Below are 19,214 nucleotides of genomic sequence, written 5' to 3' on the forward strand. Positions count from 1 at the left end.
TTATAAAGTATTTCTCCCACTTTCCTAGCGTGCTATCGTGGCGTAGTGGTTCTGCACGACGGCCCGGTATTCCAGAGGTCCGTGGTTCGATTCCCGGCGAAGGCGGTTGGTCGTTTCTCATCTTTTCTGCTTCCAAAAAATCCTAATGACTCTACAAGTTTACCAATATTAAGTCACGAAAAAGAATGTTATAATTTTTGTTGTGTTATATATTTTATCTTAGAACGCCATTTTTATTTTTATCATTTTTTATGTTATATTTTAGAATATTTTTTTATTCTTAATATTTTTATAAGAATATTTTGTTTTTTTATTTTGATATATATTGTAGATACATTAGGTATTTTTTGGAAGCAAGCAAAATGAAAAACGAGCAAACGCTTTCACCGGGAATCGAACCACGGACCTCTGGAATAGCGACCCAGCGTGCAGAACCACTACACCATGAAGGCACGCTAGGAAGGCGGGAGAAATACCTTATAATATTTTTACAATAAAAATTAAACATTAAAATTGTGTTTCATTTGTTAGCGGAACCAAGATCCCCTCCTTGGATCCGCCAGTGCCAAGGTGGCCCGTAGATCTTCTGCGCCCAGGACCCGAAATGAGATGATTGATACTTTGATGCTTTGCGTCAACTGATGTTCAGCAGGAATTTATCCTGCTGATACCAAAGCTTACCACGGAATCCCACTAGGGGCCTCACACATAATGGCCCTTCATAATTGTTTTACCATAAAGATGTGAACACTTGATTAATAAAATGACACACTGCAGACTTACTGGCGGGTGAGTGTGGGATGAGCTGAAGTCCAATCATGAGCGAGAAAATAGTCATGTGAATCCTACTACGCATTCGTCAAAAGTACTTTATTTGTATTGAAAAGTCCTGCTTTTCAATACAAATAAAGTAATACAAGTAATATATGAAAATAATGTAGAAAATAAATGCATTATTAGGGGAAAAAACGCTATATACAATATTTACAAAGATGCGAAGTAAAACCAATTCTCAGCATCTTAAGATTGAGCACTAGCCAATCAGCGTAGTGACATAGGTCACATGGGTAGCTGTCCTGTTCCTATGTGCGTGGCGCGGTACAGTATGCTTACATGCGCCCGAGAGTTCGAATATCGAAGAAGGCATGGATGAAAATTGTTTGTCCTCTCATAGATGGTAACGGTGGTTGCCATCTAAGTGCCTCCACAATAAAATGGCCGTAGCTGAAAAAGGGCAAGTGCCCGCCATTCGACTTGAAAAAGAAATATTTCCTTTACTTCATACAAGGAAGAAAAAATTGGTAAAATCCATCTTCAGTCTGTCGTTAAAACGTTTATTGCATTTAAAAAATAATCTGATGTGTACACCACATGACTTCCTTCTACGGAATATTAAATTATACGCATTTTTTCTTGCATTTCATTTAAACTTATTGGATTGAATTAAAGCTACTTCGCCGACAGCGCAGAAACCACGATAGAATAAATGCATTCTTTAAAATTCACTCTATTTGTTTACCATAGCAACACTCTGGCATTAGGTTCACTTAACAGTATTATATTTCGCTCATATTATAACTCAGAATGCACAAAATTGATATTATTTAAAGAATTATCTAATCGTTGCCACATGTTCTATTCACATACTATAATAAAGCTAGAACGATGTATAAAAGAAATTAAGCAAACAAAACAAAAAAAAAAAAAAAAAAAAAAAGAGAAAAGAAAAGAAACAGTTTTTTACAGAGGATTGAGTATTTCTCATTCAATTAGTTCAGTTCTCAGTTCGCGACAAGGCAAAAATACATAAAAACTCAAAATATCTGTATTGAAAATTACGAGGTAAATCTTAAACACTTATTTCCTGGAAAATATTCCAGAAAGGATTAAGCATGATTTAATTCGCAATGATAAATGAAGGCGTTATCTTTGTTGTTGCGAAGCTAAGTTTCTCTACATTGGCAACAAATCCACTATCCTGCTGTTTCAAATGTAAACAAACAATGGCCGCCATCAAAAAAATTATTAGGCTTAGCGGCACTTAAACAACTTTAAAATTGTTGATAATTCTAAAAATATTGCATACAGATTTACTAAAGGCATAAAAACCTTAACCGGATAATAAGAACAACATAGTTCAATCATTTTTAAAGCAAAAAATGTACAATTTACAAACATATAAGAGTAAAGAAACTGAGATCACTGAGCCGGGCAACAGAATGGATATATATATATATAAATATATTTATATAGGTTTGGTGCGGCCGACTGCAACCAAAATGCGAGGTGCACATCTACATGTTATAGTAGTCCTATATACAAAATTTCAACGTTCTGAGGCTACTCGTTTTTGGGTTATGCGAGATACGTACGTACGTTCGTACAGACGCCACGAAAATTTTTCTTCAGAATTGATTTTAAAGCAGTTTTATAATTTTTTTCGAGAAAAAGAGTCTTTTATTATGTCCTTACGTACAGATATCACGCAAAAACATCCTTAAATTGCATTCGATAGCTGTCAAAATGGGTATTTTCGTTGAAATATGCTGCCTGAAACTTTTCGCGATTACAATACCTCCTTTTTACTTCGTACAAGGAAGTAAAAAACGAAAAACTCCTTTCTTTAATTTTTAATGTGTTATAATTTCTGTTTCGGTAATTATATTTAAACCACTACCAAAACACAAACTAACAAATATTCTAGTTGCTGAAATTTAAATAAATGCCTTGCTTCTTTAATGCACTTGGATTGCTAGTGGAGATTTCTCCTTGCTAGCTGTTTATACTACAAGATTATCTCTTCAGCAAAAACATAGTCATGAGTCATAAACCCGGAAACGGAAGACATAAAACTTTGCCATTGTAATCAATTCTTAAATCAGTTAAGTGTTTTCATTGTTTAAAATTCCACTGCAAATCAACAGCTTCTTACAACAGTTTACAAACAATCACCCCATCAATTGCTATACAAAATATTCATTCTTTCCGCTAATCTTATTGATTATATCAAAACAAACTGTGGAGGTCGCCTTACACAAAGATCCCATTTTCTACCCTTAGTTTCTGGCCCGTAATTGCTGTTGCTAGTCCTGATAGCGCGCCTGTTATCTGCTTATTACATTTGTGACCTCAACTCCTAATTTGGAAGAATGTCTGGCGCTCAAACAGATGCCGGCTTGATTGGCAGTTCTTGTTTCCCTTCTCGTCCTTCAAAGTTATTAATGCCAATTGCTACAATACCATCGATTTATTTAACTTAATATAAAAAGGACAGGTTCTTCCGCCCTTGCTAGTGGTTTGGAAGAACTTGATGAGTTGTTTTAAGTCGTTCACCAAAAGATTGTAATATTTACGATCATTTCTCATCTTCCAGTCCATTGATACTTTCAGAATTTTTTAACTAGTCACTTAAAATAGTTATTAAAAAAAAGAATATACATATTGTTTTTATTCGGAAGGGTCAATTTGCTCAGAAAGACTATTAATTTTGTTTTGGCATTTTGCGTTGATTCACTACTATAACCAATGATTCACTTTTCAAATTGTTGCCACCAAATATTAGAGTGCTGCATTCATTATATTTCAAGAAATTAAATAATGAAGATTCTGCATATATATATATATGTATGCTTCTCGCATTGTGATAAAACAACGGTATCTATACCCATCAAATTTTGAATAACGTAATCCTCCACCGAGTATGGGCATCTGGGAGCCCTAACTTGGAATTTGAAATTTGTTTTATTATCTATTTCATATTTTGTAAAACTTAAACGAATTTTTAATTAACAAACTCAACAATTTCATAGCGAGCAATGGCAACACTGGTCGGTGTGGGGAACATTTTTATCTCCAGCCGCGATACTGTGCATCGGAAATGTTAAAGAAACACTCATTTTAAAATTATTTTCCGATATTGCTGTTGAATTGAATTTTATGGTTTAAGTGCAAAAGAACACGATATTTAATAAATAAAGGTAACGCCCAAAACGTTAAAAAATCACCCGTTTGGGCGTAAGGTAAAATCTGAAAGCTTTCAGATTTTTTTTTTTTTTCTTATATGTTGGTAATTTGTGGAACTTTTTGTAATTTTTTATTCTTTTCTTTCACATATCTTATTTTTAGAATTGAGACTAAAAAACGTTTTTAGGACAATTCATCTAATTATAAAAAATTTTCGTAACACAAAAGTTTCAATTGTCTGTTTCGGCAAAACGCGTGATGGAGTTAGCTTGGTTCGACGTTTAACTAGAAATTTCCCTTGAAAAGCCAGGTTAGAAGTCGAATTGAGCTAATTTACCATTTTCCGCTAAAATTTTATATGTTTTTATTAGTTATATTAGTTTTAACTTGTTCCATCGATCGGTTTTTTATATGTTTTAACTTATCACCTATCACATCGATGGGCATTGCTGTGTTTTACAGTATACATTTATTTCGCGTGCAGCCTAATTTTTCACCCTTCAATGTCATTGTTATTTTTTTAAAAAATTTTGTGTTGAACTTTTTCTTGGAGCCACAGCTCCTGGTAACTTTTTAGCGAGCTAACTACAATTTATCTTCTTCTCATTTCCTTAATTTTGCAGCATCTTGCGCAAAAAATATTTAGACCTAATAGGTCTTTTTTATATAGTAATTACTACCTAGCTTTTTAATATATATATAGGCTTTGTATAAAAGTTTTATACGGTCTCGCTGAGCACAGCAGGTTACCAATCTACTCTTGGGCTCACTCCTGCTAATACAGTTTTTATTTTATTTATTTATTTATTTATTTATTTTGTCTTTTTAACTTTATTATGAAGCATCGCTTTCTTCGCACTTACAGTTCAACAGCAAAACCACAAAATCTGTAAAACCAGAACAGCGACATATGTTAGAATTCCCGATGTGTTGTTTTGGGATTTATTTATTTATTTATTTATTTATTTTTCAAGTCTTTTCTCAGTTCATTATATCAATGTTTACTTTTATTAAAATGATCGCTTACTAAACATTTTTTGTTTTTTTCATCATTAACATTTTGCGTGTTGAACTTTATATAAACTATATATTCAAGTTCCTTATGCTTACGCCTTATAATATTCAACATCAAATCACAAAATTATTAAAAACAACTTACGTTTAGAATTCCCGATAGAGTGTTTTGTCATCGCGTGGTCAGCCGCCTAAAATAGTTATTTTAAAAGAGAAAAAATATATAATGATTTCAGTGAGTCCAACAAGTGTAATTTCATAAAGATATATAACATTTCTAACAAGACATCTTACTATGGTTTTAATGCATTTTTTGTTTAAACCAGTCATATTGAAGTAGAAAAAACAGTCTCAAGGATAGTGGGTATTGCTTTTAGGTTGCTTAGTTTGTTACTCAGTAACTTCCCAAATTAAATTTGGGAGTTAAATATCTTAGACTTTACTGAATGGCAATAACCTGGTGCATGGATGATAAAAAGTATTTTATTTCCGGCGCTAACAATATAGTACTCTCAAATAGCGAAGTTTATTACTTAAAACTAAACGATAAATACCTTATTCCTTTTTTGAATGGAACAGTGTGGCGCGCTGGAGATAAAAACGTTTTATTTCAAACAGTGTTTGTTGCCCCTACTTCGCTTTCAAATCGTAGAGTTTGTTAATAAAAAATTCACTAATTTTTTACAAAATAGGGGGAAAATCGAAATTCGTGCTATTAAGTGCATATATATGTTCGAGAGGAGTACTACTTGTGTTCAAAATTCGTTAGGCTCTAGGTGCCGTCACTTTTCTACAAAACGTAAGCTGTGTTTTTCCACGTACATACATAATCTACAAGATAATCTCAGTGTATCAATTGACGTGAACGTTGAACAGAATATTTACAAGAACAATTATTTTACTGACAATTACAGCCTCAGCAAAAGTCTATAACTTTTACTTAAATCTCTTACGTTTTATTCCATTCAAGTATTAAACTGCATGAAATTCTTATATTTCTTTCTTCTTCTTCTTCTTATTATTATTTTTTTTTTTTTTTTTTTTTTTTTTTTTTTTGTATGAAGTAAAGAAAGTATTGCAGTCCGCGAAAATTACAGGCGTCATGTTTCAAGTACCCATTTTGACCGTACAGGCAGAATAAAGGATTCTTATTTACAAAATGGACTGTAAAATGGTTTTAAAATGATTCCAAACGGGATTTTTTCGTGACGTAAGTACGTAGGTACATATGTATCTATACCTTACATATGTAAAAAAATTCAAAAACCATTACGCGTACAATGCTGAAATTTTGTATATGGGACTACTGTAATATCTTATTCTGCATCTTCCTTTTTCATTGCAATCGGCAACATGAAAAGTGTAGATATATATGCACCTACAGAAGTGTTATAAATGGCAAAAATATTCATGTTTTGGCAATGTCAAATTTGCAAAAAATCGACAAATAAAGAAATCGAACTTTTAATGCTTTTTCCTAGTTCCTATAATTATTTTTGAGAAAGTGTTATACTCTTTAAGAAAAATTAAAAATACAAGAAGTTTGACTTCCGTACGAGAAAAACTGACCGAGATATTTAATATGAAAATTTGCAATTTGTGATGTCATTTTCACTTCTTCTCGAGGGATCAATTAAGTAAATTAGAATAATTCCAAGAAATATGCTTAAATGAAGTGACGCATAAAATGTTTATAATTTAATAGGCCGTGCAAAGAAGGTCACGTGGTGTCCACGTGAGATTTTTTTTAAAAACGAGATTTTGACTTGAGAACAAAAATCCAGCTTTCATTACACTATTCATTTTCATTTTAATACAGTTTAAACGGCACCATTTAAAAATTTATTTCTAAATTTAATTCAGTTTAAACACTGTAGAACTAAATATTATAAGATACGCGTCCTTAAGATAAGGCTTTTATACTCAGCATTTAGAATAAATATGTCACATACGGTCATATGTTTTGAAGTAATATTGATTTTTAAAAAGCAGATTTTAAAGACCCAAATGTGCAAAATAAGAACAACATTAGCATAATAATCTTTTCCGTTTCAATGTACCAATAGACAACATTTTTCTTTTACAGACCGTTCTTTAACATGAGAGTTTAAAGGATTAAATAGGATTGGCTTGGATAATTCGATTATAGGAAAACGTACTAGAGCTACTATAAGGATAACGATAAAGGCATGCCTTCGTGAAGGACATTTTAAGGGAACCCTGCTCGCGTTCATGTATATCCATGAAATTTGATTCCATTTCCCATGGATATACAACCCGTTTTTGTGGATTTCATGTAGACTCCCAACATCCATTGAGAAATACTAGAGAATCGTACTAGTACTTTCCTAAACTGGTATCTTATTTAATCACAACATAGCAATTACTTCGCTCTTCAATTTATATACAACCACTGATGATGATGTCCAAATTCAAAACTAAATATCTCACTCATTTATTTTTATACGGGCATCACAGTTTTTACATTAATTTCTACAATAACGTTTCTCTAAATATGAGTATACGGACCATGGGGGTGGATAAAAAAATAAAAATGGTAATCTTTATAAAATTATTTTAACCGCTTCGTCGTCCGTAACGCATCTAACGCGTTCAAGTGAAACTTCTGCAGGGCGGCTGTAACGCGCTTCAAGCGTTCTTCTACATTTTAAAACTTTCAAACGTTTAAAACGCTTTCTAAATGTTTACTTTTTTTCTAAATGTTACTTGTTGAGTTTTTATTTTTATTTGTTCTAATACCTCCTAGATGGCAGTACTAATCAGGCATTATATTTTTAGTTGAATCCCCCCGGGTTTTATGAATATTCGCGCCATTTTACATAAGATAAAAGACAGTGAGAGATCTTCAACGTCTACTCAGCAGAAAAAGAGAAAAAATGAGGTTGGGAAAGACAAGAAGGATATACGTTTGATGAGTACAGTCCATAATAACTCGATGATTGATGTTGGAACACGGAAAAGAACTGTAAAAAAAAACCAATAATTGTAAAAGATTACAACAACAAAATGGGAGGAGTAGACCGCCTGGATCGGATGTTCTCAAATTAATCCTGCTGTTAGAAATAAGCAAAGATATTATTACTTTTCCATTATGCTTTATTTCCTTATAATTTTACTTAATATTCGTTTACATTTATCCACTACGAAAGTTATGTATGTACAGAGAAAACAACATTACACGCTGTGAAAAACAAAGGGCCGCCGGGGAGAAATTTTCGCGGACAGGAGAGGACGGCGAAAGGGTTAAAACGTTTTTGTAGTTGCAAGTATATGTCTGTTATCGTGAAAGACCGAAATTGGAGAATGTCGACTTTCACCGGAGAATATCAACATTCACCAAATACGTCGGTGAAAGACCGAATATTTCACTACATTCTTGTATATTCGGACTCTCACCGGTGTATGTCGACAATCACAGATACGCTCTGGTGAAAGTCGAAAAGAGAGGTCATAAAGTGCCATAATAGTTTAAGTTGTTGCAATAAATAAGATTTGAATCACATCATTTAGTAAGTTTTTTATAACTGTTATTTTATTTTCTCATTTAGAACGTACTGTATAATTAAGTAAGTTTTTAACTTCAATTATTTTCCTTTCCCATTTTGAATGTATTGTGTGTTTTAGGTTCTCACGTTCTTAAGTTCTTATTTCAAGTCTCGAGTGCGTTTATTCGCGACTGAATAACGGAAAAGAAAATATAATATTGTTATATGTTCAACATTCACCATTAGTACATGGTGAATGTCGACATTGACCGGTGTAAGTCAGAAATAAGAGTATTTGGAAAATATTTCGGACATACAACCAAGAGACTATGTGAATGTTGACATTCACCGGTGAAAGTCGACATTCTCCGGATTTCGGCGTTTCACCGTAACATGTCTAGGACTAAAGGTTTCAAAAATAAAGTCCGGAAAAGGACTTTTGTGGAAATGGTGTATATTACGTTGGCATAAATTTAAAATTATACAGAATAAGGTATTATTTTTGAACGATAATAGCTATAAAAAGTGTGAAATTAGCAGTTGTAAATTTCTAAGTCTTTAAATATCATATGTGCAGTTTTCCAATTATCCGAATCAAGTGGGACTGGACCCTATTCGGATAAATGGATTTTTTCCGAGAAAGGGTCTTTTTCCGACTTTAATTAATTACTCTGTGTTAAAAATGGGAGAAAAGAACTATTTTTAAAGGAAAAGAGGGTTTTAATTAATTAAAATGAAAAGGCAACACTTTCGCGTACATGTTATATAGCGTGTTGTAGAATACTTATAAGTGCTGAAAGTCATTGCTTGCTGAATATCTCGGTCTGTTTGACGGACACCGTGTTTTTCTTAGCCACCGTTACTTGCTTTAAAGGATGAACAACCAAGCTTCTTAGGTAAGATTTTAGCTTTTTCACAAACAATCGGACCCGAAATTGGGTTTCTCATAGAAACGCTGCAGCAAAAACAACTTGAAAACGACATCTTCCTAAATTTTTGTTTGTTGCTGCATTTGATTTTCTTGAAGAACTTCCATCTCCGTTTTGAAGTAGTGGCACGAAGTTGAAAAATGTAGGTATGCTCCTTTTAACGTCTGAAATCGTTGATTGTCCAACACTACGTTTCCGTCTTAATTTTTTTCTTAAACTTTGAAAGTGATTCGGATAATCAGTGATTCGGATAGTGGGAGTTCAGATAATTGGAGTTGTACTGTAATTAAATTACATTTATAAAATAATGCAGAAAAATGCCCTCTTTCCCAGTTTCTCAGCGAAATAAACTAGTACATAAAAACACAGCATGCATTTATATTTATTTTTAACACACCCAAAATGAAGCAATGGAAACATAATTTTGGGATTAGTATTCCCGCTGGAATACTTACTCTGATCTCCATTTCTCCGCTACTTTCTCTGTTTTCGTTTCTCAAAAAACATTTTTGAGGTGAAAAACACATTAAAAGAGCGAAAATATTTCCTGGTTAAGCACTTGTTTCGTTTCATCTTACATATTTAGTATTTAATAATGCAACTGCGCCGTCTGAGACGGCAAAAAGGAGTAACTCCTACGCCAATGAATCTTAAAGATCCATGGGTCTGCAAGGATTTCTGCAGAAAAAGGTCATGAAAGCGTAACATTATTTAAAGTAAATAAACATCTTAGACATGGTGTTTCGTTAGCACTCGACTATTTCAACTAAACAAAACAGACTTAATCTTATCAACTACAAGAACAAGAGTATTGTTTTAATCTTCATTATAAAATAATGAAGTTTATGTATGTATGCATATATGTATGTAGTACGAAGCATGTAAAGTATGTATGTATACTGGCCCCAAAAAAAAGCAGTTCTATATCTCCCCTTCTACTGGGCCGATTGACGAAATTCAAATTGCGTTTTTCATGTCTTGAAAGCGTGACTTAGGATATGTATTAGATTTATACATAGGTATTTTCTATAGGTTTTAATATAGGTATTTTGACACAAAATCGGACTTTTTCTGAAACGACACGCCATTTTTACTTCCTTCTACGAAGTAAAAAGGAAGTATTGTAATCGCGAAAAGCTTCAGGCAGCATATTTCAACGAAAATATCCACTTTGACCGCTTTCGAATGCAATTTAACGATGTTTTTGCGTGATATCTATACGTAAGAACAGAATAAAAAAACTCTTTTCCTAAAAAAAAAAAAAAAAAGAAAAAAAAAAAAAAAAAAACTAAAAAACTGCTTTAAAATGTATTCTGAAGCGAATTTTTCGTGGCGTCTGTACAAACGTATGTACGTACGTATCTCGCATAGCTCAAAAACGAGTAGTCTCAGAACGTTGAAATTTTGTATATAAGACTACTAAAACATGTAGATGTGCACCTCGTATTTTGGTTGCAATCGGCCGTGCCAAGCGTATATAAATATATTTATAAATATATCCACTCTGTTACCCGGCTCAGTAATCTCAGTTTCTTTACTCTTATATGTTTGTAAATTGTACATTTTTTGCTTTAAAAATGATTGAATTATGTTGTTTTTATCTTCCGGTTAAAGTTTTTATGCCTTTCGTAATTCTGGAAGCAATATTTGTACAATTATCAACAATTTAAAAGCTGTTCAAGTGCGGATAAGTTTTAAATAACATGGCGGACATAATTGTTTACATTTGAAACAGCAGAATTGTAGATTTGTTGCCAATCTAGAGAGACTAAGCTTCGCAGCACAAAAATAACGCCTTCATTTATTATTGCCAATTAAATCATGCTTAATCCTTTCTGGAATTTTTTCGAGGAAATAAGTATTTAAGATCTACTTCGTAATTTTTAATGCAGATATTTTGAGTTTTTATGTATTTTTGCCTTGTCGCGAAGTGAAAACTGAATTAATTGAATGAGAAATACTCAATCTTCTGTGAAAAACTGTTTCTTTTTCGTTTTGTTTGCTTAATTTCTTTTACACATCGTTCTAGCTTTGTTATAGTATTTGAATAGAAAATGTGGCAACGATTCGATAATTCTTTAAATGATATAAATTTTGTGCATTCTGAGTTATAATATGAACGAAATATAACACTGTTAAGTAAACCTAGAGCCAGAGTGTCGCAATGGTAAACAAAGTGAATTTTAAAGAATGCATTTATTCTATTGTGGTTTATGCGCTGTCGGCGAAGTAGGTTTAATTCAATCTAATAAGTTAAATGAAATGCAAGAAAAAATGCGTATAATTTAATATTCCGTACAAAGAAGTCATGTGGTGTACACATCAGATTTTTTCTCCCATATTTCGATTCTACGACTCAATCATGCCAAAATGTCAAATTTTGTAAAAAATCGCACGAGTGCTTTTTTAAAAATTGTCTCTCAAAATATTAGCTCTTCATAGTTAATTAAGTTTGATATATACTTATTAATATCTCTTTTTTTCAAATTAAACTTACTTTATTCCTTCTTCGAGAATTCGAAATTTAGGCTTAATCCAAACATAATTCGCACATCTTTTATGATTTATTTTAAAAAATTGTGTTTTTAAATATTTTTTATAAATTTTTCTAAAACATATTTGTGTTATAACCTATAAAATGTTTAACATCATCTTAAAAGTAGATGTATTACTAAGCATATCTGCAAAAAATTGAGATATTTTTTTATTCAAAATTTCCGAAGGTACACGTGAAATTACATTTTGGCGCCTTTTGAAATTTGCCGTATTTAATATAAATGATAATAACGAAAATGTGATTTACGCACTTTGTTAAAATTATTTGAAAGAATGAACAATGGACATTTTTTCTTTTCATACATCAATATTCAATAAAAAATCTGATGTGTACACCACATGACTTCCTCGTACGGAATATTAAATTTTATGCATTTTTTCTTCCATTTCATTTAAACTTATTGGATTGAATTAAATCTACACTCACTTCCAAAAGTTAAGCACGAAGATGTAAAATGCAAAAAAAAATCAACAAATACTGCTTTGATTGACACAAAATTCGGCAGGAAAGTAGCATATATATTTATGCATAAAACTAAAACAATAATTATATACAGAAAGGAAAATAATATTAAATTTTTGTAAGTTATCAGATAATGACATACTGGAGACTTAAACTGAATTATGTATAAAGTGAAAATAAAAAGCATAAAATGAAAAAAAAAAAAAAAAAAAAAGACAATAATAGGGTATGTGATCCCCCATCATTTGTATAAAAAATTTACACCTTGTGACCATGCTTTCAATTAGGTGGTCAGCCACCGCAGAATTAAGCAATCGCCATTCTTCTTGTAGAGCAGTTTCTAGCTCAATAAGAGGGGCTGGAGGTAGGAAACGTGGAGATACAGCACGGTCGAGAGCATCCCAAAGATTTTCAATGGGCTTAAGGTCGGGCGAATATGCTGGCCACGCCATACGCGTAATCCCTTCACTCTCCAGGTAGTCATCGACGACATCAACTCTATGGGGACGTGCGTTATCGTCCATTAAAACAAAAGTAGGGCCAACTGTTGCAGCGTACAATCTCACAATGGGTTCTATGACTTCATCTCGATACCGGACAGTCGTCAAAGAACCCCGTTTAAAGATGTGCAGGTCGGTGCGGTATCCTAAGGAAATCCCTGCCCACACCCTAATGCTTCCGCCTCGGAATGCGTAATGTTCGGTGATGTTTTGGGACTGATTGCGTGTTCGTTGTTCACGCCATATCCTTATACGCTAGTCATCTGCCTCCAGAGCAAATCTTGACTCATCAGTAAACATGACATTGCCCCAGTCAGTTTGGTTTGGTTTGGTTTTTTGGTTTATTTAATTATGGCAAAGCACACTAGGGCTATCTGCCTAAGAGATGGGATGCCTTCGTGGAGGACTTTCTAAGGAAAACTGGCTCGTATACACGTTACACATGAGGAAAACCCCGAAAACGCCCATGCAGCCAGCCCGTTCGCGAGATTCGAACCTCGGACCGAACTACCAGTGTTCAGCGACTTTACCGCTCGGCCGCTGGTGAGCCCTGGCCCAGTCAGACACATTCCAATTGACATGTTCCCGGCACCACTGTAATCGTGCCCCTCATGATTGGACGGATAGAGGAACGTAAACTCGAGGTACCCGGGCGTACAGTCCACTCATATGTAATCTTCGGAGTATAGTAGCTGCAGATATCGCCTTACCAATGGAAGCTGTAGCCATAGATGTAACACGTGTGGAAATGCATGAGATTAGCATAATAATTTTAATCAATTACAAGATTATGCTAGTCAATTTTTGTTGTTGTTGTTCTTTGCTTAATTTGTTTTACAAATCGTTTTAGATCTATTATAGTATTTGAATAGAACGTGGGGCAACGATTTGGTAATTCTTAAGATGATATAAATTTTGTGCATTTTGAGTTAAAAAAATGAATGAAATATAACGCTGTTAAGTGAACCTAGGGCCAGAGTGTCGCTATGGTAAACAAATATAGTGAATTTTAAAGAGTGCATTTATTCTATTGTGGTTTGTGCGCTATCGACGAAGTAGATTTAATTCAATCCAATAAGTTTAAATGATATGCAAGAAAACATGGGTATAACTTAATATTCCGTACAAGGAAGTCATGTGGTGCACCCATCAGGTTTTTTTTCCGCAGTGTACGTATATATGCAAGTACGTATGTTCCTCGAAGTGCGGCAAGAGCTACTAAATTTTGGATATGTGACAATCACCCGGACATGTGCACACCTAAGCTCGAATATTTAATTTCGATTTCGTTTTTATTTATTTTATGTTTTGTGAAAACTTAATGAAATTTTGATTAATGAACTCAGAGATCTAAGAGCAATTCGGCAAAAAGTAAGATATCTGTGTTTCAAATTTAATTAAAAAACTCCCCGGTTTGGAAAAAGGTCAGAGACTCTGAATACGGTACCGAAGGGCCCGGGTTCGAACCCCAGAGAAGTAATGGATGTAGTTTGTTCGTCCCTTCATAGAAGGCAACGGTGGCCCACCCATTTAGATGCCTCCATAATAAGGTGGCCACATCTTCCGGCTTCAGTAGTGGCCAGCGCTTATAAACGGCCCCCCGTTGGATGTGGAGAAAATAAACAATTTGCTGCCAATTGGCAAAACGGAAGAGATTTACAATTCAAATTTATTTAGAAAGCTCGGCGATTTAAAAGGAATGTGTTGCCATTTTGCATAGCCCTAAGACATACGTCTATCAAATTTAATCAACAAACTGGGCTATTCAAAGGGAATTTATTATCGTTGCCGAAAATGATGTACCGTTACCTTCCATGCGCCAGCGTATTGCCATCCAGCGTAAGATATATAATTTTTCTTTCAAATTTAAACTATCTGTTATTGATTAGTAAACTAAGCGATTTAAAAGCTACAAGTGCAGTTCCTAATAACATAATATTTTAGCTTTTTAATTTGTTTGGTTTAAATAAAAATGCATATTTAATTCATGATTTTATAAAGTTAAAAATATTTTAGGAAATGGCACTAGCTGAACTCATTTAATGACATATTTTTTTTTCTCTTTTAAAACAACTATTGCCAACGAAAGAAAAATCTGAGAGAAAAGAAACAGCAGCTTCTTTCAAAAAAAAAAAAAAAAAATCAAGAAAAATCCTTTCTCAAAATATCGTCACCATAAACAGAGAAAATTAAATCAAAAAATCGCCACCATGAACAGAGAAAATTAAATAAAAAAATCGCCACCATGAACAGAGAAATTTCTACAATTAATGAGAGCCTGGAAAAAGAGAAAACAGAAGTAATTCCGGCAACCTGGTTTCTGTGTCATCTCTGCGTAACTTCACGCCTCAGTCATTACATAAAACTTTCGCCATGTGATGGATCGAATAGTTTTGACTATAGCAAAGCAAGTGACGATGCGATGAGAAACGGCAAAAATAATCAATGGACTTTATAAATTTGAGTTTTTTCATTTTCAGGCCAAAAAAAATTAAAATGAAAAAAAAAAAAAAAAAAAAAAAAAAAAAAAAATCCGAAAGCTTTCACGTTTTACATTACGTACAGAGGGGCATTTTTTAACATTTTGTTTGTTACCTTTATTAGCCCAAAGGGCGTTAGCCCAAAAGGGCTAATAATTTCATTTTGGCATTTTGCGTTTAAACTATAAACGACGAATCACTTTTCCGATTGTTGCCACCAAATACTACAACTCTGTATTATATTTAAAGAAATCAAATGACGAATAATCTGCATAAATGTATATATGTTTCTCGCACTGTGATAAAACTACGGTACGGTTCTATCCATCGAATTCTGAATAATGTACGTTTCCACTCGAATATGGGCTTGTGGAAGACAAAATTTGGAATTTGTTTTATGAGTTTTATTTATTTTGAGCGTATAAAATCTGAAAGCTTTCAGGTTTTTTTAGTCTAAAGAGGCTTTGGGCTTTGTCCCTGAAGGACTATTGTTTCCGTTTTGCGATTTTGCGTTCGTTCACTATAAATGTGCGTTTCACTTCAAATGTTAAGAGTCCTGCATTATATTTAAAAAATTAACTAATGAAAAATCTGCATAAATGTATGTATATTTCTAGCATTGTGTTAAAACAACGGTACACAGAGCCATCGAATTTTGAACGACGTAATCCTACTGCGAATATGGGCATGTGGAAGCCCAAATTTGAAATTCGGAATTCGTTTTATTATCGATTTCATATTTTGAAAACCTTTAACGAATTTTTGATTAACAAACTCAAGAATTCCAAAGCGAGCAATAGCAACGCTGTACAGAGGAAACATTTCTACAGAGGAAACATTTCTTTCTCCAGCGCGTGAGACTGTCAGAAATTCTAAAGATATGCTCAATTTAAAACTATTTTGCGATATTGCTGTTGAGCTGAATTTTATGGTTTAAGTGCGAAGAACGTGATATTTAATAAAAAAAGTTAACAGACAAAATGTTAAAAAAAACGCCCCTTTAGACGTAATTTAAAATCTGAAACCTTTCAGATTTTCTTTTTATTTTTTATTTACAATTTTTTTTTTTCCCCCCTGATTCCTAAAAAAGTCGACGTCCACTCCCCCCCCCCCCGAAAAAAAAAGCTAAAATCACAGATACTAATTAAAACCGCTGAAAACGCTAATTTTCGCCTTCATTTTTCGTAGTGGCAACAGTCTTGCAAGCTGGAGATAAAAATCTGCTTTATTTGGAGAAGTGTTGCCACTACTCGCTTTCAAATCGTAGAGTTTGGAAATAAAGTATTTCTAAGTTTTGCAATGAAATAAAAATAGCATTACCAAACATTAAATATATTATTCCCGATTTTAAAAGTTCGTGGGAAGCCATTTTGACTATTACCAACTTCGTACGACTTTAATCAGCCGAGATATTAATTAAAAACTCTAAAAACACTCATTTTCGCACTCATTTTTCTCGACTGGCAACAGTCTCCCATGTTGGAAATAAAAATGTTTTATTTCGGAAAGTGTTGCTACTGTTCGCTTCCAAATCGTAGAGTCTGTTAATCAAAAATTTGTAAGATTTCCATTCGCGTTTTTGATTTCCGATCAATTTTGATGAATGTTTTGCCACATTTAATCGACTAAAATTGAATATACTGGTGAAATACTGGATGGAACTTCAGCTTTTATGAACATTTGATTAGAAAGACGAAAATCATTAAAAACCGCGCGCCATTGTTGCTGATATAATGAGAGAGAATAAGTTTATTTTTAAACCGAAACTTTTTATGCGGGTTCCATATCACAAAAGACTGAAAAATGTATGACTACTATGACTCCTATTTGTTGCATCGTTACTAGAGAAGGATTACAGCGGTGTCGTTCTCTCTGTTGTTAGATACATTACTCTGAATCAACTTAACTGGCGTCGAGTACTTCCGCTAGAATTAAATATTTTTTGTATATTTCGAATACTTTTACAATCATTAAATGACGAATAATTAAATTTATAACGTGTTGTTAATTTGCGTTGTTTTGCCATATTCACTTCGGATATGAAAACTTTAATGTATTTTGCTAAACAATTAATAATTTTCGTACGCAGACGATAAATGGAGTAATGTATTTTCCTTTAAAACAAAAAAGTGTGACAAGAAACAAAGCATGGCAAAACACTTCAATAAAATTTTGGATTGTCTGAATTATCAGTGATAATAATTAGCACTTTTGAATAAATTATTTTCTTAAAAGGAATGTTTTTATGATATTTATTTTGTAATAAGCAAGATTTAAAATAGACGAAAAATAATGCTTTAGAAAAACATTTGAAGTCTGTATTTCAATATTTAGTACAAGATTTATGCAAAACATTTCAAGAAAACGTGCTCAAAAAAATGTAAGCCACTGTATAATAAAGAATTCTGTAATTTTAACAATGTATTTTCGAAATAAGAATAAGTTATAAATAATACACAGAGCTCAAATATTTTGTTAGTAAATATTAATATTTAAAAATTATTTCGATTATCAATTTGTCCTCATATTTATTAAATACCATTTTACCATCGAAAAGTTTCTTATTAACCTTAATTTAGTACTTTAATAATTTAACATATATATTTAAATTTCAAATAATATCTACTGAAATAACAACGAAGTATACAAATACAAACATACTGCAAAGGAAAGTTTTAAATTTACCTTCTTTCTTTTCTGTTCTTTCAGAAAATGTAAATTTTTCAACCGATTAATAAAAAAATTCGATACAGTAACTTTTCCCTTTACAGAAATGGCAACACAATGCGCATCCGAAGAGCAGCTTTCACAACAGCGGCAGATAATTCACAGCTGGAGATAAAATTCGATGCATTGAAATAAATTTTTGGTACCGCATGAGAATAGCTTTCGCACCTAAAGGCTGGTCTGCTTCCGATGGCGAAGGGAATGCCAGAGTATGTTTGCGTTTATTTAACCTTAGGTCTTTTAATTTTAACGTTCTATAAAGAACTGCGTGTTAGGTTTCTGACGTCACTTGCAGGTTGAAATGCGATTGGCTTATGGATCTAAGAGAGAAGGAGAAATTTTTTTAATGTTCCAGCGCGTGCTGGGCCAATCTCGAGTGCTTATAGCGCCACCCGCCCCGTAAATATGGGGTTATCAGCTATTTAGGAATATTTACGCTTTGATTCTGTTTTTGATACTTGTTTTTTTTTTTTTTTTTTTTTTTTTTTTCCCGGCTCTCCTACTTTGCAAGAAATTAAGAGCTCGAATATTTAGATTTTTTAGAGCTAAAAAGAATTCTTACTTCGTGTTAAATCTGATAATTTCTCTCAGATATAATTAATCAAAATTACTTTAACACTATTTATAATACTGCTTGTAGCTGAGCCCCTTTATGCGATCTAAATTAAGAGAATTCTCGATGCAGTATTTTTTAAATAATCCGTGGTTTACTTTCATCAAATATAAGGGAAAAAAACGCAAATCAAAAAATCTGAAAGGTTTTATATTTTAAATTACGACCAAAGGGTTTTTTTTAACGTTTTGTGTGTTACCCTTATTTATTAAATATCATGTTCTACGTACTCAAAGCATAAAATTCAGTTCAACAGCAATATCCAAAATAATTTTCAAATGAACATACATATCTTTAGAATTTCCGATATAGAGTCTCGCGCGTTGGAGATTTTTTTTTCCTACAGTTGTAAGGATCCTAAGTTTTACTAACGTTTATTTTATTTTAAATCTTTACTATCACTTCTTATTTTCTACTTCCGGCCAGAATTAAAAGCTTTAACTTATTTATGCAAATTTGTCTT

At 32.8% G+C, this 19,214-nt stretch overlaps 1 protein-coding gene across 3 annotated transcripts in view; it reads right to left on the bottom strand.

Annotated features, from left to right (window-relative positions):
* The window catches only part of LOC118190793 (sucrase-isomaltase, intestinal-like), a 178,086-nt gene extending 159,708 nt beyond the window's left edge, over positions 1–18,378 (bottom strand). Inside the window, exons 1-2 of one of the 3 annotated variants that reach the window (XM_085816125.1) lie at positions 18,097–18,378; positions 5,123–5,168 (exon numbers count right to left, since the gene is read on the bottom strand). The gene's annotated coding sequence lies outside the window, so the exon portion shown is untranslated. The remainder of the gene's footprint in view (positions 1–5,122; positions 5,169–18,096) is intronic. The other 2 variants (XM_085816124.1, XM_085816127.1) reach the window with 2 other exon arrangements.
* Between the last annotated feature and the right edge of the window lie 836 nt (positions 18,379–19,214).

The sequence above is a fragment of the Stegodyphus dumicola genome, chromosome 4, assembly GCF_044657685.1.
Source record: "Stegodyphus dumicola isolate Sdum_Otavi_A_Nest chromosome 4, ASM4465768v1".
Lineage (NCBI taxonomy): Eukaryota > Metazoa > Arthropoda > Arachnida > Araneae > Eresidae > Stegodyphus > Stegodyphus dumicola.